The sequence below is a fragment of the Monodelphis domestica genome, chromosome 5 (assembly GCF_027887165.1).
Source record: "Monodelphis domestica isolate mMonDom1 chromosome 5, mMonDom1.pri, whole genome shotgun sequence".
NCBI classification, from domain to species: Eukaryota; Metazoa; Chordata; class Mammalia; order Didelphimorphia; family Didelphidae; genus Monodelphis; species Monodelphis domestica.
In genome coordinates, this window is record NC_077231.1 from 187,711,899 (window position 1) to 187,737,462 (window position 25,564).

The 25,564-nt window shown below is 34.7% G+C and overlaps 1 pseudogene; it reads right to left on the reverse strand.

Moving 5' to 3' along the window:
- Positions 1–1,351: 1,351 nt before the first annotated feature.
- On the reverse strand, positions 1,352–22,064 carry LOC100015473 (WW domain-containing transcription regulator protein 1-like; annotated as a pseudogene).
- Between the last annotated feature and the right edge of the window lie 3,500 nt (positions 22,065–25,564).

Genomic DNA, 25,564 nt, shown 5'->3' on the forward strand with positions numbered 1-25,564 from the left:
TTTATAAAACTCTCTTGATGCCTTCTATTTGGGCACCCAAGCTCTTTTCACTTCTGGGGCATGATTACATGTCTATCCATATAGATTTCTTAGCTTTCCATGTTTCCATAATATTGCTACTTGAACTCTGACTTTTTCACCTGCTTTCTTACCAACAAGAAAAAAGATATTCTATACTTCTTGTGTCTTCTAATACAAAAGAAAGAATCTGAATTAATAGACCCTCAACAAATAAACACTTAATTGAGTGATCAACCTCCTGTGTTTGCTAGGACATAGGTTATAAATAATGACAATAAAATAAATAGTTTATAAATTCATAGGTTATAAATAATGACAATTAAAAATATTAAAACATTTGAGGGCTTCAGTGGCACACTAGGGGAGCTGAATGCTAGTTATACTTTATGCTCTCTCAGTCCTAAACATCTCAAAAAGAAATTTCTCTTGATTACATGAGAGGTATTAAGTATATATGATATCAAGCCTTTTATACCAATAGGAGCAAGCGGAAAAGTTTGTATAATAGAATTAGCAGACAGGGAATAGTCTGACTGAATTCAGAAACATTTGCCTCCATCATATACCCTCCCCATAAAGCAGGCATGTGTTTACAGGCCATTCAGTGATCGGTCATTCACGATTATAGTTTCATCTGTCTGATTCAATTCCTCATTGCCTCTGCAACAAGACCAACAAGGCTTACAAAAAAGGCAACTGGGTATTCTATTGTCAAGCTGTAAATTGTGCCATACTTTCCCACCTTGATATATTTTAGGATTATTTTCTAAGAATAAAAAAAAAAACAGTTGCCATAGATATATAAAAAAATATGTTGCTAATTATAATCAGTTACAAAATTACAGTGAGTGCTTAATAAAAATAAGCATCATAATCTAAGTTGCATTTTATTATGATTGCATGTCTTTCCATTCTGCTGGCTTATTTTTCTAGTTGTGGTGGTGCTTAGTACAGATATGGTCTCTTTTACAGATTCTTTAGTATAAAGTGGTTACTAGACAAATCTGCTACTTTTTAAATTAGAATTGTTCATTTTCTGGAACCCATACAATAATACACTGGGGAATAAACAATAACAATATTGTCTGTGCCTCTGAAAATATAGAATAATTATTATTATTATCATAGTCAGCATGGATTCAAAACTACTCAGCATTCCATACAGTACTATTTGACTAACAATACAATGATTTTTTTAAAGCTCAAGTTAAATAGAGTTTTATTTTTTTATTTTTGTAAAGCACTTGACACTACTGTCATAAATATAGCTACTGACCTATACTTTTGTGTCTAATCTGGTATAACGATGCTGGCTGAAGCTGTCACATCAAACATAAAGCCTTTTCTTTTTTTTTTCTTTTTTATCAGCTTATATGAACACCCACACGCATATTCAAGGGTCAATGAAAAGGGAAAAGAGAGTATACAATTTCTGCAGGTTCTCTCCCTGAAATCTGGGCTACAGACATGCCTCAGCCAGGATGCTGTAGCATTCAGATACAATTTAAAAAGAATGTGAAAATATACACTTTTATATTTATATTTTAAACTTAAGTTATTGTCAGTCAGATTCAGACAACAATTTCAATTGACCATGTGGATGTAAAGATTGTTAGAAATCTCAAGTTCTTTCTGGACTCCACCTATTTTCCAAAGAAGAGAAGGTGAGAGAGGATGTAGGGGGCAGGTCAAAGCCAAGAGTGCAGATGACAGCCAGGTCAGAAAGGGCTCGCTTTTGGTAAGGATAGACTCCACATCATTGAAGATTAGAATCAGGTCCTCTGACTCCAGAGTCTGTTGCAGGAAGATAGTCAAGGAAGTCAGGGAAATGGATCTGCTGGACATTTAGGTTCATCGGTGTATTGGCTACAGTTTCCCCTGTGTCCATCTCATCAATGTTGCCAAGGAAATCTTCAGGAGTCGTTGGTATGCTGTAGCATCCTAAGACAAGGCCACTGTCAGTGCTCTGTTCCCTAGAATGGTTTGGCCCGCCATTGAGAAATGGATCCGAACTATTATTTGTTATTGGTCTTAGTTCCTGGGCTATGGCAGGTGTATTCCCAGCAGGTTGAACAGAGGCCATTTTCTCTGATTCCATGGGAAGTTGTTGACACAAAATAGCTTCCTGTCTAATGAGTTCCTACTGGCACATTTGGATTCTTTCTCTTTCCATTTGGATCTGCTGAAGCCATAGTTTCTGTTGAGGTTACTGCTGGGTGGTCAAGGCTTTGGGCAAACTCATCAAGTCATCCTGTGGGTTTGGGGCTGGATGGTTTTGCTGGGACAGAGTGATATTGGATGTTATCTGCTGCTGGTGCTGGTGGTTCATCACAAGGTTGGGCTGAGACATCACCATGGAATCTAGGACATTGGGGTTGAAGTTGCCGAGGGATGGAAAGCCATGTGGTTCAAAGTTTGAGTTATTGTCTTCTGAGGGTCTTGCCATGAGGTGATTTTTTCTATGTGATTGAGAAAATACCGCTGGCCAGTGGCAGTGAAAGTCATCTCAAACAAACTTTTTATTAGGTGTCTCTCATATACAAACCACTATTCTAGTTGCAAAGGATAGAGATAAAAAAAAAGTCCCTGCCCTCAAAATGCTTTCCTTTCACTGGAGGAATAAATCAGTTAATTAAAAACATACAAAGACTTTTGTTCATGGAGCAGGTATGTGGAGTAAATAAAAGAATTTATTAAGTTCTCCCTCAAACTTTAAAAAAAAGCCTCAAATAAAATTCTGGAGTAGCAGAGCCATCAAAATGATAGAGTAATATATCCTACTGTTAGAGGTAAAATTAGGGTTGTTGACTGAATATATTATTTTAGGGGTCGCCAGGGATTTAAATTCAATCCCAATAAAATACTAAAGTAAGTTTGGGGTTTTTATGGTGGTTTAATTACAATAGTAGGAAGAGATTAAGAAGAAGAGAGAGAGGAAAGCTTATAAGATTTCTTGGGCCTAGCCTAAGCTAAAGGAAATTCAGAGACCTCAGTCACGAGGACACCTCCATGATCAGGGTTCTCCTTGGAGGATAGTGCTTTAGGAGGTAAAGGAAAGGAGGAATCAGCAGCCACTCACTAAGGTCGCTCAGGGAAGATGCCTCACGAAAACCACACTACAGAGTTTCTCCCATTAACCTCACTGCCAAGTCACAAACACCAAACCTCCACCAGGAGCTCCCAAGCTCCACAAGCCTCATCGCTGAGTGAGCCCAATGTCTCCAAGAGAGAAAGCCCAAAGTCTCCAAGAGAGAGTGAGAGTGGAAGTGATGCAAAATAAATAGGCAAGTCTTTACATCACTTCCTGAGTATCACATGTACCAATGGTAGCTTAAGCTTGACTTAGGACAGCCCAGTGGGTATGCCAGTTGTTTCTGATTTGTCACTTGCTAGCATGTATTGGTCATAGGACATCTTCCTCACAAGTAATCTGTAAGTGGGGTTGTATACATTCCTGGTTGCTAGAATTCTAAAGATTAAAAAGGATCGAGTAAAACTAAAATCCACACTTCCTTGCCTAGACAACTTAGAATCTTGGAAAGTGAGAACTATGCCACAGGGAAGAAGGCCAGTCTGGAATCCACATGGATGAAATGGAAGAGTGAGATGATATAGTAATGACAAAACAGCAGCAATTCTGGGAGCTCCCAAGCCAGAGATGGTAAGGGGATCTGTTGACTGGTCAAAAAGAGATTGTAGGATACTCCAATGCTGGTGGTGAACACAGTACCAGTCACTGTTTGGAAACTTCATTATCTATACCTACTTCTGGGGCATAATTTAAGGGTTAAAAGGACAACTTTCCATCAAGATGAAAGGAGACATCCTGAGGAGAACTATTGATTGCAAAACCAAGTGATCATGGGCCCTTCCTATGTAAGAACCAGGGTACAGACAGAAAACAGTGAACACTTTTCCTCATATCACATTATCTTATAACCATGAAAACTTCCAAACTCCCAGAATTAGTTCTTAAAACAGAGGTACAAAAAAATCTAACACTTGAGAAAGGGCCTTTCCCCCCCATTTCCATCTCTATTCAAAGAACAGAGACCACATTAACCTAAAATTCCAAATCAAGAAATAAAGTGGAAAAAATAAGTAAATAATAAAAAGACTAGATGCTTAAAAAAACTGCAATGGTAATAAAAAAGATCAAGACACACACAGAAGATAATGAAGTCAAAATAGTCATGGGAAAATCCTCAATAATAGTGTCATTTGGACATAAGCCCAACAAGAATTCTTACAAGAGCTAAGAATTATATTATCAATCAAGCATGAGTGGTAGAGGAAATTTTTAAGTAATGAATTTAAGCAAAGAAAAAAATCATTAAACGATAAGGAAAAGCTTGATAAAAGATGCACAAAACCCTGATGATAATATTATCTTAATAAACTAAATTGGCAAAACAGAAAAGAGGTACAAAAACCCACTGACAAAAAAGAACTCCTTGGAAAGTAGACCTGGAAAAATGAAGGAAATGTCATTGAAGGAAAGAATTCCTTAAAAATTAGAAATGGGCAAGTGTAAGCTAATAAATTTATGAAACATAAAGAAACGATAAAAGAGAATAAATGAATTTTAAAAAGTAGAGTTAAATGTGAGATACCACTTTGGAAAAACAACTGACCTAGATTAAAGGAAGATAATTTAAAAATTGATGAATTATTTGAAGGCCATGATCAAAGCAAGAAATTACATATTTCTATTCATAAAATAAACCAAAAACAAATCAAGGAAATAAATAAAATGTTATGGGAACATTCATATATCTAAATGCTTGCATTAATAAAAGAGAGAAATAGTAGATCAATGAATTGAACATAAAATTTAAAAAGTGTCCCCAATTAATCCCCAATTAATAACCAAATGGAAATCCTGAAATTCAAAGGAGAGATGAATAAATTATAAAGTAATTAAATTAATAAATAAAATTATGAGCTCAATTTATGAAAAAAAAACAATGCAATGAATAAAACATTGGGTAATTTAATCTCTGAAAAAAGAAAGAAAAAAGAAACTACTATTACAAAAAATGAATGAAGAAATAGCCTATCAATGAAGATGAACTTAAAAGAATCATTAAATGTTATTTTGTCCAATTATATGCCAGTAAATCACAATCAAATATGAGTAGTAAGGCAAAATTTAAAGTAAAGAAATAAAAGCAAAGGAAACTCATTAAAAGTAATTAATAACTTGATGAAAGAAACACAAAACACTGAAGGCAATACCTAAAAACAGAATCCAGATGAAATAGATGAATATTTATAAAAATATGAACTACTCAGATTAACAGAAGAGGGAATATAATAAGTAACTATATCTTAGGTAAGGAAATTGATAAAGCCATCAATGAATTCCTTAAGTAAAAATCCTCAGGTACAGATGGATTAACATGAAAATTATACCAAAATTTAAGCAACAACTAATCCCAATATTACATAAATCATTAGGACACCATAGGTAAAGAAAGAGTTCTGTCACATTCCTTTTATAACACAAATATAATTTTGACACATAAACCAGGGAGAGCAGAAACTGAAAAAGAAAGCTGTAGATTAATTTACTTAATGAATATCAATGCAAAAATTTTAAATAAATAATAGCAAGGAAATTACAGCAATAAAATACAAATTATAACACAGTAAAACCTGATAGGATTAATACAAATTCATGATTGTCTTAACATTATGAAAAAAACTATCAATATAATTGATCATATAATGAATAATAAAAAATGTAAGTATATTAATAGAAGCAGAAAAAGCCATTGACAAAAAATAAATTCCTATTAAAAATGCTAGAAAACATATAAATCAATGAAGCCCTTTCTTTAAATGATAAGTGATATCTCCTTAAAACAAAGAGGAAGCATTATCTATAATGGAAATAAATTTGAAAACATCTCAATAAAAATCATGAATGAAGCAAGGATATACATTATCACAAATATTATTCACCTTTGTAATAGAAATACTAGCTAAAGCAAGCAGCTGAAGAAAAGCAGTTGAACAAATAAAATGAGGCAATGAGGAAACAAAAATATCTTTTTGCAGGAGGGATTATGGAATACTTAAAGAATCCATAGAATCAGATGAAAAACAATGAAACAATTAACTTCATTAAATTTGCATAATATGAAATAAACCCACATAAATCATCAGTATTTCTACATACTACCAAAGAAACTCAGCATCAAGAGATAAAAAGGGAAAATCCATTTAAAATAACTACAGAAAAATACAATTCCTGAGAGTCTATCTGTCAACATAAGTTCAATAATTTTATGAACACAATTATAAAACACTTTTAAGAATAATAAAGATTGATCTAAATAATTAGAGAAATATTAACTGCTAATGGGTAGGCCATGTCAATGTAATAAAAATTACAATCCTAACTAAATTAATTTACTTTTTCAATGCCATGCTAATCCAAATTAGAAATAAGTGTTTTGCACAGCTAGAAAATAGTAACAAAGTTCATTTGAAAAAAAAAAAATCTGGTTAAAATTATCCAAAGAATCAATAAAAAAGATAATGTAGTAGGAATCCTAGAAACTCCAGATTTCAAAATATATTACAAAGCAGTAATCATCAAAGCACTATCATATTTGCCAAGAAATAGAGCCGTAGATTTGGACAATAGATTACAAAAAACCAAGGAGTAATGTGTAAATGGGGACAATTTATGCCGTCTTGAAGGTGGCTGAACCAAGTTCTGTGGAGTGCTTAGAGCTTGATCAGACAAAGAAGATACAAAGATCATCCACTGCATCCTGGACCAACACGAGTTTGAAGTAAGTATAGAGGAAGCAATAGCAAAGGGAATTATGAATAAGTGCCAGATTTACCAGAAGGAAATATGTGTGAGAGAAGATATTTTCCTAGGTTAAACAGAAGTTTATCTCTCTCTCTCTCTCTCTCTCTCTCTCTCTCTCTCTCTCTCTCTCTCTCTCTCTCTCTCTCTATATATATATATATATATATATATATATATATATGTGTGTGTGTGTGTGTGTATATATATAAAATAAAAAAAATAAATAGCTTTAAGAGTTCTTTAATGATTTAATTTAATAATTTAATTTAATTATTATTACTCATTAATGTTAATTATTTAATTACTTAGTAATTTAATTCATAAATAATAATAATTTAATGAATTAATGATCTGAAATGTATTTGAGATGGTGTTCTTTAATAGAAGCAACATCAATGTCTTTTCATACTTGTGAAAAGCATAACTACCTTAAAGTTTAACTAATTCAAAGAATACTTGATGTAAATGGAGGTATATGCGAAGTGACAAAATAAGAGCCTCCAGAGGTGAGAGAAAAATACAAGCAACATCTGTTTCCCTTGCTTAAAATGTCAGTTATGATTAACTTTGCATGATAAGGTAAGCAACAACTGCTCATGTTGTTTTATCTCAATGAAATACTGCTGAAGTACATGATGAAGGGAAAGGAACACAAATCACTTAAATGTTCTACTGGATTAACCAAGCTTACGTACATTTTTGTTTTGAGATATTGAACCATGTTTATGCACTGAATAAACACTATATTTGGAGTCAAAGAATCTAGGTCTAAATTCTGGCTCTGAGTTTGGTCAAGTCATTTCCACTCTCTGAGCTTCAGTTTTCCAGTTTAGAAAATGTTAGAATCTATGGTCTCTAAAGACCCTTTCAGTGATGAAGCTGATTAAATCTACAAATATTACCCTGCCTCCCACCCTGTCCCTCAGCCATCACCATACACAATGGGAAAGTAGCATGGCAAAATTGATGCTTCAGAGTCAAGAAGTTCTTGGTTCAAATCTTGATTGTAATATATATTGACTGACCCTAAATTACTTAGCCTAAGCTACTCTATGCTCCACAGAGCTCTAAGCAACTCCCTAAAACTATAAATTACAGGGCAGTTTTCAATCTGCAATAAAGAAGAGAGTTTCTACATTGATTGTATCCTATGTTGATGCAATTCTGACCAAATTCAAAATGAGTCAAAAACTGAAAATTAAGGTCATTTTCCCATGCTCTAATAATTTGAGCCAGTGAATTCAGCCCCCCCCCTTGGTATTGTGATGATATCTACTACCAAATAACATAATTCAGTGCTTTCATTTTATTGTTATAGCTAAAATTCCATAATTAAATAAGAAATTATGATAAAAATATAAACTCCTAGAGAATACTAGCACTAAAACAAAGATCTTCCTCATCCTGTCTGACATTTCTTTATAATTTTTCCTGAAATTCATAATTTTACTTTGAGACAGTAGCAATTCTTTCATCTGTAACTTTGTGTTGTCATTCTAGCATGATGTCTTCTTTGTATAGAAAAAAAAAAACATTTAATAAGTACTTGATAGTTATTTGTTTGATTCTACTGTTCCAGGTATACATTCTGACATTGCTTATGGGAAGTCCTACATACTTCATTCCAATACTAGTTCCCATCTTCCCATAATTTCACCAAACATATTAAAGTACCTCCTTTGGGTCTCAGCGTTAGCAGGGTCATAATGTATCATCAAATTTTATTCATCTGTTACTCCCCATTCTTGTTACAAGCCTGGTTTACCTTTTCTCCTAGTCATACATCTCTTTGATAATAACTTTTATGACACTCTTATATGCAGTTTTTCCCTAGAAATAGGCAGCAACTTATTTACATCCATCATGCATCTCTCTTAAAGCCCTTTGAGTGACCTGTAATTTTGATTCATTTCAAAATAAGATATAACAGGACTGACAGCCATTAATCTTCACAGGAAGAATATTGGACTTAAAATACTAGTGATTAATTAGAAATTAATTTAGATCAGCAAGAGTCTTTTTGAAAAGGCAAATTAGTGCACAGGAAGATTAGGCAGGCTATCTATCATTCATTCACACCTGCCCTTGAATTAGTTAAAAAAAAAAAAGATCTTTTCTTGATAATAATTAAATCCTACTTATTGGAAATCTCAGCTTTGATTCTCTGCACATAGATAATGAGGACTTTGATGGGAAACAAAAAAAATCATTCTGAACAGTGGCAGATGAGGTAGGGAGTGCAAAATATTTCATCTGATACCTATACGCTATGAAAACCAAGATATGAATGACTGGAGAAATCTGTGTTCTTCCTGCTGAGGATTTAGGAACCACCACAAGGCAGGAGTAGTTTCCATTGATTAGCTTGCTTCTATTTTCTCCTTCAGTAAAAACATAAGGAGAGGCCTCTATGATTTACTTTAGCTGAGTGTATGTTCCTTGCTTCAAAATGTTTGTCATAAACAGAGATTTAGTGGTCTAAATGTTAGGTTTAGAGACCTTGAGTCTCTAGTCTATCACCAGTGTGTTGACATTACAGGTCTCATAACATTTCTGCTAAGAGCAGTCATTTGCCTCTGTCCTTGGTCACACATTTCTCTTCCCCACATGATTGTGTATGTGCTATTTGCCATTTTGACACCCACTATAATCATTGTTAGGACTCTGAAATATCATTATTAAAATACATAATAACCATCCATAGGATTCATGAGTATTTTTCCTTTTTCTTTTATATAAATGGAGACTTTAGTTACTTTACAAAACAACAACAAACCTTATGTATGACCTGTCATTCAACCATTTTCATTCTGATTCTCAACAAGTTTACTCAGACACCCATATGTTCTGGTTTTTGTTTGTTTGTTTGTTTGTTTTTCCTTCTTATTATCATTGTGAAATCAGTTGACCTCTGATTCAAGACTCAACCTCCTTATCTGTGAAATAAGAAGTTTGTCCTAGATCATCATTATTCTTCCTAGTTCTAATGATAATATAAATTTTAAAAATTCTTTTCAGCATCCATGATCCCATTGATTTTAGATTTGGCTTTTAGTTCAATTCCAATACCACAATCCAATATCATAAGTCAAGCTTTTCTGTTTTCAGGATTAACCACCTCAATTTTTTTTCTGAAGGAGAATGCCTATGAATCAGTACCTTTCTGCCCATCATTTTTGCCTTCATCTTTACTTTTTAAACATAATTATGACTGTTTTCTGGAATAAGACTAATTTATATCTTTATCAGCAATGTATTAGTATGTTTCTTCTACAGCTCTTTTACTGTTAACTACTGACATAATTGCTATCATATTTGTCAATTTGCTAGATAAAACATAAACAATTTAAAATTTTTGAATTTCTCTTATTAGCAACTGAAACATTTTATATTTGTATTAATAGTTTATTTTTTATGATTTGTTTATATTTAGCCCTTTCCCAACAAAGAATGGTTCTTATTATTACAGATTTATAATAACCTTAGATATGTTTATATGATGATATGCATATTTTGTATAGCACATATATATGTATATATAAAAGCATGCCCTTATTAAACATTTTGGTGCCTCCTCCAAACTTGGAATGCTTTAGTAGCCTTCTAATTAGACTCCCTGACTTAAATATCTCTCCTGCAATCCATTATCTATATAACTTCAATTTTTCCTTAAACACAAATCCAGGCATGTCATTTATATACTGAATAAACTCTACTAGATTCCTATGATAAAATATGAGCTCCTCTTTTGGGCATTTAATACTCTTCATAACCTGGCCTCAACCTGTCTTTCCAATTTCATTATATATTACTTTCCTTCCCATAGTCTAGGAGATTAGTAAACTAGCCCTCTTCCTATATCTGATTCACTCTCATCTTTGCCTCATAGATGCCACAATTTTTTCAGTCTTATAGTCTTTTATTGATGTATCTTGTCTGTTAACAAGCCTAGATGTATTAAAAGAAAATCATCACCTGATTGAACAGAAGATGATTAATTTTTCAGCCATAGCTACTCTGGTACACCATTTACTAAGTGGTAAAAGGATTCGGAGTAGTCAAAAGAGGTCTGGCATAACAAAATTGTAACACTTTTAAATATTTGGTGAAACATATAGCATATATTTATATTTGTAAAATTATAAGTAATTATATTATATAATTATGTATATAATTATATAATTATAGTTTTGTGGAATATATTTTCTTCATTTTATAGTAAAGGATTTGAGCTAGGAAAAAAAAAACATAATTACTAATAATAGCATACATCCACCATTCAATATATTAGGATATAAAACCAAGTTTTTATAATTGTATTTTTTTCTATTTGTAAGGAGAAGTAATTACCTCTGATTTATACATTTTCTATCCATGAATTATGACTTGCTAAGCCTTTGACATGGAGCTTTAATTTTCCAATTAACTCAGTTATTATGTGGTCAGTAATATCTTTTTTTCTAATCATTATTTCTGCATTTCAGCTGACAACAGCTTGGAAATTTGGTAAAATTTTTTTCAGATTTTGCTTTAAAAAATAAAGTTTTAGTTAAAAATACTATAAAAATGAATTTAATTTTCAATCTTGGGGCCATTTTACTTAGTTGTAATCCATGTCAACTGAACTAAGCCAAAGATGAATATATAGGCTTTACACAGGATTAAAAAACTTTTTCTTTTATTTTTTTACTCTAAAACCTTCTCATATGATTATTTGGCTTTGGTCCTCAGTTGTCTCATTCTTCCATCCTCAAAGTGAGTTTATTTGTGAAAGTGTCAGTGACAGTGTTTGTGTGTGTGAATGTGCATGTATATATGTGTTTGAATGATATAGAGATTGAGAGAAAAATGCAGAATAATGGGAAAGTTTAATTTGTACCTTCATTTTATTCATTTTTGATGTTATAAAATAATTTTTCTACAGAAGAATGGTCTAGAAGAATGATTGATATAACTCCTGATTACAATTTCATGTTGGCACAAAGTTTTGGAGCTATGCTGTACCTTCAAACCTATGTCAGCATCCTCTGTGCTCACAGTGCAATATGACTTCCTTCCCTCACATAAATTTCATTAATATTATCTCTTTCCTGCACCAACCTTTTACATTTTCCCCAAATACTTCTGTCTCTATTCATTGCCCTAAAGACGTCTGTCTCCATAACCTTACAAAAATATCTGAATTGTAACATATTAAATTTTACATATTTCTTTGCAAGGATTTTATTTAATCAATTAATTAATTTAGAATATTGTTCCATGGTTACATGTTTCCTGCTCTTTCCCTCCCCTTTGCCCACCCCCATCTTATAGCCAATGAGCAATTCCACTGGGTTTTACCTGTGTCATTGATCAAGACCTATTTCCATATTATTAATATTTGCACTAGGGGAGTGTTTAGAGCAGTGATGGGCAACCTTTTGAGCTTGGTGTGTCAAAATTCACCAAAAAACTGAGCATAACTTGGGTGGTGTGTCACTTCAAGAACAAAAAAAAATTCATGATATTTGTAATTTAAATAACAAAAATGTATAATTATAATATATAATTGTATTTAATAAACCAAAAAACTAATTATTTAACTTGTCTGCTTAGTGACTTCTTTGTTCCTCTGTCAGTCAGTTTCTTTTGTTGGTGTTGATATTATTTAACTTGTGTGGGGTGCCCTGTACTAAGATAAGTGAGGGTGAGGGGGAATTCTTTAACTAATCTACTTATTGGTGACTTTTTTGTTGCTGAATTTCATTGGCTAAATCTTCAATTGAAGGTTGGTATTTTGTACACTTCAAGCCCAAGCAAGGGCTACTAACTTCATCTGTCAATCTGTTTCTTTAGTTGGTTTTGATATTATTTTACTCTAAGAATAGGGTCTGACAAAAGTATGTAGAGGGAAAAATTGTGAGTAAAGCCACTGTTATATTGTTCAGGGTGCAAAAAGTGTCTGGTAATCTGTTCCAGGCACTCCTTCCTTGCACATGGGCTGGAGCCCTTCCCAATCTTCCCTGGCCCAGCCCTGTTTCTCCCTGCCCCTCCCCAGCTGGCTGGCCTGGGGGAATCTCCAGAGCAGCAGCTACTGCCCACTAGCCTACATCCCCAGGCAAGCTTCTTGTGCTTGTGCTCCTCCCCTCCCTTTCATCACCCACCCCCAGCCCCCTTGCCAAGCACATGGAGCAGCCCTCCCCCCCCTCTTCTCCCCCAGGCTGAGCCAGGGCATGGCCACAGCAATAGCTGTGGGCACCCCACTTCCCGGAGGAGTCCCAAGCACCAAGATGAACTGAGCCTGCATATGACCTCATGTCATGGAAAATAGCAAACCTATCAGTGCTGACATGCATGTCATAGGTTTGCCATCACAGGTTTAGAGTCTACATCCCCAATCATATCTCCATCAACACATAGGATCAAGTAGTTGTTTTTCTTCTACTCCCACAGTTCTTTCTCTGAATGTGTATAGTATTCTTTCTCATAAGTCCCTCAGGATTATCCTGGATCATTGCATTGCTACTAGTAGAGAAGTCAATTACATTTGATGGTACCACAGTGTATCTGGCTCTGTGTATAATGTTTTCCTGGTTCTGGCCCTTTACCTCTGCATCACTTCCTGGAGGTCATTCCAGTCTCCATGGAATTCTTCCACTTTATTATTCCTTTGAGCACAATAGTATTCCTTCACCAACATATACCACAGTTTGTTCAGCCATTCCCCAATTGAAGGATATCCCCTCATTTTCCAATTTTTTGCCACCACAAAGAGCACAGCTATGAATATTCTTGTACATGTCTTTTCCTTATTATCTCTTTGGGGTACAAACCCAGCAGTGATATGGCTGGATCAAAGGGCAGACAGTTTTTTAGCACCCTTTGGTCATAGTTCTGTGACAAGGAAATCACTTTAAAAGACTGATATATATTAATTTAAGGTCACCAAGGAATTCAGCTATGTAATTCCTAAATGAAAACTCAAGTCAGCAGTCAATCTTTTATGGAGTTTTTAATTACAAACAGGAGGAAGAAAGGTATGAGAGAGAGAGAGAGAAAGAGAGAGAGAGAGAGAGGAGAGAGAAGGGAATAGGGCTTAAATACCCCCTCTGTTTAGGCTGGGCCAAAAGGCCCAAGCCTTTAGATAGCTGAGGCAAAGAAAAGAGATCAGTCCCTATCACTCATGTGACCAAAATGGAGAAACAGTCTCAGGGGCCTCCACCTCCAGCCTCTTTCAGAGCAAGCCCTCCTTTCAGAGCAACCTCCTCAGAGCAAGACCTCCTCGAAACCCCAGTCCTCAGACCCCGCTATCTTTAAGGAAACCACCTAAGTTCCCTCCCCTCAGTTCTCACATCTACCAATCACTGTCCATGTCTTCCCTGTGCCAATGGTGGCTCTAGCTTAACCCAGGACCACCCAGAGGTCTGCCCCCTTGCACATGTCTGTTGAAGGTCATATTGTCAAATAATTAAATCTTGATCCTTGCTGCAGCCCTTCCTAAATCCCTTTACTCTGAGTAGGGTGGAGATTGTAGTTTCAAGACCTGGTTCTGTCATTCCAAGTATCTCTATTGTATCAATTCTAAAATCAATCATGACTCAAAGAACTTCCTGTTCTATGCTTAAGCATAGGTCAAAGCCCTTTCCATTGTTTAGCAAAAGGTTTCTGTACTAAAATAGTCTTAGGTAGGGAGGAGAAGGATCCTCCCATGACTGGGGGTTTCACATTCCAATAGAGTTCCTACTATCAGTAGGAAACTCTTTCCAGTATGAGATTTCCCAATGGGGAAATTTCCAACATTCATAAGTCTAAGAAATTTTAAGGTTTACAGTTCCAAATTCACAATTCTACCAGTAATGCATTAATTAGATATATTTTTCAATAAATCCCCATTTCAACTTTTTATTTCTTATGACTATTTTTCTTTAAGATTTTTATTTTTTATTCTCCATTTCCAAGGTTACTCCATTACTAAATTACTAGCAAACAATTCCTGAAATTTTATGACATTTCTTGCTAATTAAGTATTGGAAAAGAAAGGACAAATGATTTTCATGCTTTTTCATTTCTTTGCCTTCTTCCGGTTCCTACACATCTATTATTATCTTTTCAGTCCTTTTATATTTGAACCACTTGGACATATAACATTTCCCATTATTTTAACTTCTCTTCACAGCATCTTTAATATTAGAATATTTCTTCTTCCCAAACTACCTATCTTCTTCTTTCATCTGTGTTCAAATTTCTGACTAAATGTCCTAAACTTTTTAATTATTTCTATCATCCCATTTAACCAAACATTAATTTTACTGCTTCCTTTCATTACCAAACTTCAAGAATGTATGGTCTTTACTTCCTATCTACCCATTCTCTTATAATTGATTGAAATTTGGATTCTATTTAATCTATCACTGAATGTTCTGACTCTTCTCCCTGAACAGGATATTCAATTGAATATTTCCTCAGCTATCCTCTCTGACTTCTTCCCCATAATGGATAATGTTAATCACTGGCTTGTTCCTGGAAAACTTTCTATTGATTTCCAAAACACTAAACTATTTTTCTATTTCTTTTATTCCTCATTTTCTATCTTTACCATTTTCTCTTCTCTATATTTTTATGTTTTCCCCCAAGTTTATATTCAAAACTCTTCATTATCCTTTTACAATACACACTCTTCCTTGGTAAGGCAAACTCATATACTCTCATGGCTTGAATTTTTCATTCTGCAATCTCAGAACTTTCACTTCTGTCATGACTCCAAGTTGCACACCACTCATATTTCTGAGAACATTTTCACTTTAATGTCTTACTATCTCTCCCGACTCAACATTTGTAAAGCAAAACACATTATCTTCCCTTTTTACCTCAAAATTTCTCCTTTCTGTTAGTGAAATGATTATTGTTTTAGTCTTGAAAGTGAATTCATAACCTTACCACATCACTGATGCATTTCTCTTATTTATCTTCTGTTAATACTTTGTTTCTATGCTTATAAAATTATTCATTGGGCAATGAATGTTGATTCTTGTAAATATTCTTAATGTCAAATCTATCATTTGTAATTGTCATGCATATTATTTTCTCCAATTTCTTAACAAGTACTTTTGTTCCTCCTGTCCAGAATATTTCCTAATTAATATTCTTCATAACACTTCAAATTTATATTTCTATCAATATTTTGCTTATTTACAGCCTATTGTGCCAAATGCATACCTCTCCATATGACTTTGAACCCTTTACATACTGGTTTTCTAATCTTATTTTCCACTTTTCCCACCAAACTTATTGACATTTTCTCTGTACACATGAACATCCTACTCATCATGTCCCATTCCCAAAATAATTTTCTTTCTTCTCTAGCTTTGCAACCTCAAAAGATATCAAAAACCTGTATTTGTGAAAAGACTTACTTAGATGACTCTTCTGCATATTGATGATTATTCAAGTAATTCTCCAGCACTTGTTAAATATGTGCTACCATGAAAATTATTGATGCTATGAAGACAAAATTATGTCTTTAACCTAAAAATCATGCAGAATACCACTCAAAGCTCTTTTCTAATCCCTTCATGTGTGTGTTGCTGTTGTACCTTAAACTAGAAAGCAAATTCCTTGGGTACAGGAGACATATGGTACCTCATGTTTGTTTGTTTTGTTTTGATTTTTTTTTTGTATTTCTCATATGGTATATAACACAAAGTAAATTCTCAGTAAATAATTTTTAAATGTGTATTTCAACATGGAAGGACAAAATACATTTATAGTTAGCTAAATAACTTTCTCTGCCTCTGATTCTGATAATGGTTGGGAATAGATGAGATTTGTTTTTCTTTTAATTTTCTACTTAGTCTGCCCTAACATGGAAAAACAAAATCAGTTGTAAGCAAAACATTAACAACATGGAATAGTGAATGGAAGAGTGTTTGTGAAAAAAATGTTGATAATTGTAGAATGCATGAAATGAACTCGTTGATGAAAAAAATTACTTCATTTCAATCATTGTATGCATAATACCAAACAATGTCCTATAGACAATAGATGCTTAATAATTATTTGCTGACTTGATCTGAATTATTAAATAACCCCAAATAACCTGTGCTAGAAGTTGTAATTGCTGCTTCTGTTAAATGGTAAGTTTGACCAGTAATAAGGTTATTTGAGTCTTCTTGTTGTTTAACTGCTCCTCTCTGGCCTGAGGGCAAGCTGGATGCCCTCTAGCTTGGAGTTCACTAACAAACACTATCTGATTTTCTCGTTAACAAAAAGAGGTTTATTAAAGTTGAAATTCAGAACAATAAGGAAAGGATGATGGGCTAGGAAGATCCCTAATCTTTTCCCAAGCTATTTTTCCCAATACCTTCTGACTCTTATGGGTATCTTCTGTGTTCAACAATGTTGAACCTACTTTGTCTCTCTTTATCTAGTTCCCACCATCCTGTCTAAATAAACTAAGCTAAGCCCAATCAAACAGTTGTTGAATCAAGGTCAGAGCTCATTGATTACTCAGAAGGATGATGGTAAAAATGACTTTGCCACCTCAGTCTGTAGGTTGAGCCTACTGGAAGTAATTTAGAAGTCCAAGCCAATTTCTGTGGTAGAGTCTTCTTGGGAGTCAACAGCTGTAAATTAGATAACTGGGATCACTCTAGAACAACAAGAACTAATGTAGGAAATTTGGGTTGATTGCCACTCAATTTGGTGAAAACTAAGGGTAGGAGATGTGTCTTCCTCCACACCAACCTCATTCTCCCCCAACTGCCAATTCTAGGCATTCAGAACTCTTGGTTCAGAATTCCAAGCTCTCTTACATTCTATTTTCTGCTTTTGGCACACACCTGTATCTGGTTCTTCACATTCACCCAAATTTCTGCCCTTTTACTTCTAAGCATATAGAAGAGGGATTTTATTGGGAATATGTTTCTCATCCTTACACATATCCTACTCAAGTCACCAAATAATTTTATGAAACTGTGACTGACCACATCACCTTTTCCTCTCCCTATACTTCATAAACCTCAGAAGAACCTTTCCTCTGGGATCAAAAATAAGCTCTTCTTTTTAGCAAATAAAATTTCTCTACAACCTGGTCCCATCTGAGCTTTTTGGATTTCTTATATTTCTCCTCTATACACTTAATGATTCAGTCATGCTAGCCTAAGTTTTGCTCCTTACTTACCACATTCCATTTCCCATCTCCCTGATTATGTTTTGCTTCTCGCTCATGCCTATAAAACTCTTCTTCCTCACATCCACTTTGTTGGAGTCTCTGGTTTCCTTTAAGACTCAGCTTAATGACCAAAATCTATCTACATGAAAGCATTCCTACACCCCCTAGATCCTGGTGACTTCCTCTCCAATGTAAGCTTGCATGTGCTCTATATGTGTTTTGTATATGTGTGTATATATATATATATATATATATATATGTGTGTGTGTGTGTGTGTGTGTGTGTGTGTGGTGTGTGTGTGTGTGTGTGTGTGTTTTGTTTGTAGCTTTTATGTATACATGTTCTTTCCTCCACTAAAATGTAAACTTCTTGAGGCATGGACTATTTTGTTTTTGAGCTTATTTTATATTACCTAGGAAAGAATAGGTATTTAATAAATGCTTGATTGATTAATTCTTTTTAACATGGGTACATTGGAAGAGAAGGAAAATTTGAAGTCAATATGGTGAGGACAATTAAAAATACAGTCATTATTGATAGAAAAAATCTAATTAAAGTTGGACATAAATTCACCAAATAATGCAATTTCTTTCTTTAATCATTTCTATAAAAATATATTTTTTCTTTTCTACTTTGTTATCCAAAACAATATCTAATTTTCCTAGGAATATCCTAGTCAATCAGTGCAGTAAGCTCTGTTATCTTGCATTCCATCAACCATTAATCTCTATTATCTGACATATTTAAGTTTCTCCAATATAATGGTCACTGAAGCTCATAATTATGACCTCAAAGTACTTCTAGGCACTAAAATGGCCTATGAATCATCAAATTAGTTTAAATTGTATTCAGATCAGGTTTGCAGCAAGTGTATTTTATTTCTTTGCTGTTTCTCTGAATATAGAATTGGTATAGGAGCAATACATAACTATAAGTTATTTAAAATACATGACATATTTGTATATATGGATGTGCTATTTCTCAGTTGTTTTCAGTCATGTCCAACTCTCTGTGACCTTATTTGGGATTTCATGGGAAACAGTTTGGAATGGTTTATGATTTCTTTCTCTAGCTCATTTTATAGATGAGGAAACTGAAGCAAATAGGGTTAAGTGACTTTCCCAAAGACACACAGTTAAGAAGTGTTGTAGATCAGATTTCAACTCATGAAGATGTCTTACTAAATTCAGGACTGGCATTCTATCTACTGAGCCACCTAACTGTCCCAATATGTGTGTATAAATATATATGTATGCAATTCTCTTAATTATAATACTTGACTAACTAGAGGCTTTATCGCATAAAATTTAGTGAATATTTGTTCAAAAGTATCTATACTATCTTTCACTTATGACAGAGCAGAGATACACAAGTAGAATAAGAAGATTAAACATGGAATAACTGACAGTCCTAACAGCCACTATCACAATCCTATCTATCATAACCACTCCGTCAACCAATGTGATGTTGCATTTTAACTATTTTAATAGTTCCTTCTTTGTTATTAGAATTATTTATATATAAATAAAGGATAGGATTGTCTCTTAAGATGACCAAGTAATCTGTCACCTTTATACTTCTCTTTCTCTCAATGCCTTAAATCAGAAACAACAAATATACCTTTACAAAATGATTTTTTAAATGAAAATACCAAGAGAAGAGAGGAATCAGTTTCTCCAAAAGTAATATAGGGAAAACAAGAAAGTAGGGGCTGCTAAGTAGCACAGTGGATAGAATATTATACCTGAAATTGGGAGGAGGACCTGAATTTGAATTGGACTTCAGACATTTCCTAGATGGGTGATCCTGGTCAAGTTACTTAATGCTGATTGCCTAGTCATTGAAACTCTTCTGTCTTGCAATTTATTCTAATATGAAAGGTAAGGGTTTAAAAATTAGACCCTAGTATTTGCTGTACAGTTCAAGTCCCAGATTCAGTCTAGCTTTAACCTGTTAGATCCTGTAAAAGAGAAGAAGAGGGGGGACTCCTTTCCTTCTCTTTTAAATAGAGTGGGGTGAATAGTTTGTCTCACTGAAAAGATATAAACTCCAGTGAAAGGTTGAGGGGTAATGTGATAATGGGAATACGGATGCTGATATATAAGCAGATGAGTTGAAGGAAAGATGGCAAGATCTATTGTAAACCTTAAAATTTCTTAGACTTATGAATGTTGGAAATTTCACCATTGGAAAGTTTCATACTTGGAAAAAATTTCCTACTGATAGTAAGAACTCTATTGGAATGTGAACCCCTTTGGCATGGGAGGATCCTTCTCCTCCCTACTTAAGACTACTTTAGGACAGAAACCTTTTGCTAAACAATGGAAAGGGCTTTGACCTATGCTTAAGCATAGAACAGGAAGTTCTTTGAGACATGATTGATTTTAGAGTTGATACAATAGAGATACTTGGAATGACAGAACCAGGTCTTGGAAAATACAATTTCCACCCTACTTAGAGTAACAGGATTTAGGAAGGGCTGCAGCAAAGGATCAAGATTTAATTATTTGAGAATATGACCTTCAACAGACATGTGCAAGGGGGCAGACCTCTGGGAGGTCCTGGGTTAAGCTAGAGCCACCATTGGCACGGGGAAGACATGGACAGTGATTGGTAGATGTTAGAACTGAGGGGAGGGAACTTAGATGGTTTCCTTAAAGATAGCGGGGTCTGAGGACTGGGGGGTCGAGGAGGTTTTGCTCTGAGCGAGGTGGCTCTGAAGGAGGACTGAGGAGGTTGCTCTGTGGGAGGACCAGGAGAGAAGGCTGACTCTGAAGGAGGAGAATTCTCTGGAAACATTTCTTGAAAGGAGGCTCTCTTGAAGGTGGAACCTGAGGTTGGCATGAGAAGCCTTACCTAGAGAGATCTTGGGTGAGTGATAAAACCAACTGACTGATTTATTCATTTTTATTCCTTTCTTAATTTCTCTCTTTTTCTATTGATTAATCAGTGTATTATAAATTAAATTTCTCTATAAAACCCAGATGGCTTGGGCACATTCATAAATTGGGAATATATTCCCTGGCGACCATCTTATATTTATATAAAACCAAGACACAGTAGAAAACATATTTCAGCAGTCATAATTGTTATATATTTCCCTTGCTCCCAAAACATTTTAATTATCACAGTTTATGACTCCCACTCTCTTATCTACAACTATTTGACACTCAAAACTATTTTAAATCTAACACTCTCCCTCCCAGAGTTAGCTGACAACAGAGCTTGAGGCCACCTCAGAGAGACAGAAAGGACTTTCTATCTCTCTTCTCAAAGGAAATTTTACAAATGATACCCCTTGAGTCCTAATATAAACACAACTACAGGGAAGATGTTTATATCCCTGATAAGCTTTCCCAAAAGAGAGATTTGTATTAAAGCCATCTTCTGTGGAGGGTTGTGGCAACCTAGGTCTAGTTTGTCCCAGATGAAATAGGATTCACCCTTGAATCCTGTTCTCAGTCACCCAACATTTCCCTTGTTATGAAACCCAGGCCAAACCCAAAATCTGAGTTGAACTAAGATTTTATTTGTAAAGGGAAAGTAAGGTAAGGAAAGGCAAAAGGTGCCCTGACAAGCCAAACCTTGTTTCTGGAGGTTTGAATCCGAGTCCCAAAGGACTCTTCCTCCTTTCCTGCTGTCAGTGTCCTCTATTTCTAAGGTACTATCTCTAGTCTTTAAATCTCAGTCAAAATTCAATGAAGGCAAAAGGGGAGACCCAGAAAGAAGTAAGCAGGATGATTCAGGTGAAAGAGTCCAAACCAAACTCCTTCTGAGTCTAGGGTTCTTGTTGGCAGGTGGAGAAATGGTGGTGAAAGGATTTCTTGATGCAAGCAGGTTCACAGATAAGCTGGATAGTCTGGCTCTTCTTCCTCTTGTGGTTTCAGATCCAATCAGCCACCCAGGAAAAGTCCCCTGTTTCCCTTCCAGAAATTTAAGTGCTGAGCTGTCCAGAATTCTCCTTAGCTCATAGCTCTTTACCCAGAATCCTTTGCTGACTCTCAACTGCCACCAAGCTGCTTGTCCATCAAACATGCAAAATTCTATCCAGGTCCCTTTTGCCATCCTTTACAATCCCTTCTCATACTCCTCATAAAGCCCATCCTAGACTGGTATGTTATCAAATTTCTCTTTCTAGTTCTAAATGGTCCCAGCCTGATAATTGCCCTGTTCCCATGAAAGAAAGTTATCACCATTCCATTCCACAGTCAATTCCAGGATATGACTCAAGTTCCAGAAATGAGGCCTCCCTTGAGTACTCCTTAGTAAGAGCCCCAAGTTCAACCAGTGTCATATGACCAGCAATAAAGTTCCATAATTTAAAACAGTTCTACATAGGATCAAAATGCCAAGGGGAACCCCAAAAGATAACTAATAATATATCAGAATTATTATAATATCTATACTATAGACAGTACTCCCCAAACACCATTCATTAGCTCAGCTCTTACTTTGCACAATAGTGAAATGTTTGAAATAGAGGTAATCAGCAATCCAAGATTTGATCAACCGTATATGATATTAAAGAGAAAGCAGTTATAATAGGAACCTGATCACAGACAGACTGAAAGTAGTGAAAATGAACATAGAAGTGAAAGATGAAGATAAAAGGAGTATAGAGGATGCATACCCAAGGATGTAAGGTAGTATGATACCCATGCTTAAACTGTTTGATATTGCTTTAGAAACATGATTTTTAATGTTATTATGACTCTTACTAACTCAAGAATTTAATTTTCCTCATTTATGAAATTCAATAATTTTTAAGCTCTATTCTAGCTCTAAAGTGATAGTCTCATGATCCTATGACTTTTTATACAGAACATTTCTACATCTATTCCTGGGACTAACATTGCATAAAATAAAATCTATAGGATAAAAATGAGAAAAAGAAGGATAAAGAAGAGCAGAATTGGAAAGATAAGTAATGATTTTAGGAAGCAGAAAAAAATTTGAATATGTCAATAACCACTCTTTCTGTAAGGATGATAGAGGTAATCCAAAAGAAAATACCAGAGTAAAACTTAATAATACAAAACTAGATTCTAGAATATATCAATTCTCAAACTTTCATCTCTGGATACCCTTACAATCTTAAAAAAATATTGGGAATCTACACAAAGGTCTTTTTTCCCCATGAGTTTTATCTATTAATTTTTTTTTGAAGTTAAAATGTTTTAGTATTATCCTACAGATAATTTTGTCTTTGGAGACTACAAATAGGGTCTTGGAAACTTCTGAGGATTCCTAGATCACAGGTTGAGAAGGACTGTTCTAAAGTATTAATGAGAAGTAAGAATTAGGAAGGAAAAAGAGTCTCTGTAGAGGTAAGGATTATTAGGAAAGCCCAATTTATTATAAATGAATGATATTAAAGGTTAGAAAAAAGTTGAGAGAGAAGAGAATTTCGTATTACTATTTCATCTGATTTGGCAAAAAGGAAGTATAAACAAAAAAATAAAATGAATACCAGTTGATGAATTATTGAGGTGATATATTTTTAAATGGCAAAACCTATACTAATATTTAGATATTTCCCTATCAATTTAATTATCAAAGAGCATTTATCACATTTAGCAAAATGGTAATTTTATTAATTTGGAGAAGCAATAGGCCTAGCATTTCAGGGGTTTCTTATCCATATTTTTTTTAAATATTATTTTATTTGGTCGTTTTCATACATTATTCACTGGAAACAAAGATCATTTTCTTTTCCTCCCTTTCCCTTCCCTCCCCCCCCCCCCCCCCCCGCCTTTCCCTCTCCCATAGCTGAAGCATGATTCCACTGGTTGTCACATGTGTTCTTGACTCGAACCCATTTCCCTGTTGTTGGAGTTTGCATTATAGTGTTCATTTAAAGTCTCTCCTCAGTCTTATCTCCTCCAACCCTGTAGTCAAGCAGTTGCCTTTCAGCGGTGTTTCTACTCCCACAGTTTATCCTCTGCCTGTGGGTAGTATTTTTTTTTAGATCCCTGCAGATTGTTCAGGGAAATTGCATTGATACTAATGGAGAAGTCCATCACCTTCCATTGTACCACAATGTATCAGTCTCTGTGTATAATGTTTTCCTGGTTCTGCTCCTTTCGCTCTGCATCACTTCCTGGAGGTTGTTCCAGTCTCCATGGAATTCCTCCACTTTATTATTCCTTTTAGCACAATAGTATTCCATCACCAACATATACCACAGTTTGTTCAGCCATTCCCCAATTGAAGGGCATCCCCTCATTTTCCAATTTTTGGCCACCACAAAGAGCGCAGCTATGAATATTTTTGTACAAGTCTTTGTGTCCATTATCTCTTTGGGGTACAAGCCCAGCAGTGCTATGGCTGGATCAAAGGGCAGACAGTCTTTTATCGCCCTTTGGACATAGTTCCAAATTGCCCTCCAGAATGGTTGGATCAATTCACAACTCCACCAGCAATGAATTAATGTCCCCACTTTGCCACATCCCCTCCAGCATTCATTACTTTGCATAGCTGTCATGTTAGCCAACCTGCTAGGTGTGAGATGATACCTCAGAGTTGTTTTGATTTGCATCTCTCTGATTATAAGAGATGTAGAGCACTTTTTCATGTGCTTATTAATAGTTTTGATTTCTTTGGCTGAGAATTGCCTGTTCATGTCCCTTGCCCATTTGTCAATTGGAGAATGGCTTGATTTTTTGTACAATTGATTTAGTTCTTTATAAATTTTAGTAATTAAACCTTTGTCAGAGGTTTTTATGAAGATTGTTTCCCAATTTGTTGCTACCCTTCTGATTTTGGTTACATTGGTTTTGTTTGTACAAAAGCTTTTTAATTTGATGTAATCCAGATTATTTATTTTGCATTTTGTAACTCTTTCTAATTCTTGCTTGGTTTTGAAGTATTTCCCTTCCCAAAGATCTGACATGTATACTATTCTGTGTTCGCCTAATTTTCTTATAGTTTCCTTCTTTATGTTCAAGTCATTCATCCATTTTGAATTTATCTTGGTGTAGGGTGTGAGGTGTTGATCTAAGCCTAATCTTTCCCACACTGTCCTCCAATTTTCCCAACAGTTTTTATGAAATAGTGGATTTTTGTCCCAAAAGCTGGGATCTTTGGGTTTGTCATATACTGTCTTGCTGAGGTTGCTTGCCCCCAGTCTATTCCACTGATCCTCTTTTCTGTCTCTTAGCCAGTACCAAATTGTTTTGATGACCGCTGCTTTGTAATATAGTCTGAGATCTGGGACTGCAAGACCCCCTTCCTTTGTATTTTTTTTTCATTAATTCCCTGGATATCCTTGATCTTTTGTTCTTCCAAATGAACTTTGTTATGTTTTCTAAATCAGTAAAAAAATTTTTTGGAAGTTCCATGGGTATGGCACTAAATAGATAGATGAGTTTGGGTAGGATGGTCATTTTTATTATATTGGCTCGTCCTACCCATGAGCAGTTAATGTTCTTCCAATTGTTCAAGTCTAGTTTTAGTTGTGTGGAAAGTGTTTTGTAGTTGTGTTCATATAGTTCCTGTGTTTGTCTTGGGAGGTAGATTCCTAGGTATTTTATTTTGTCTTGGGTAATTTTGAATGGGATTTCTCT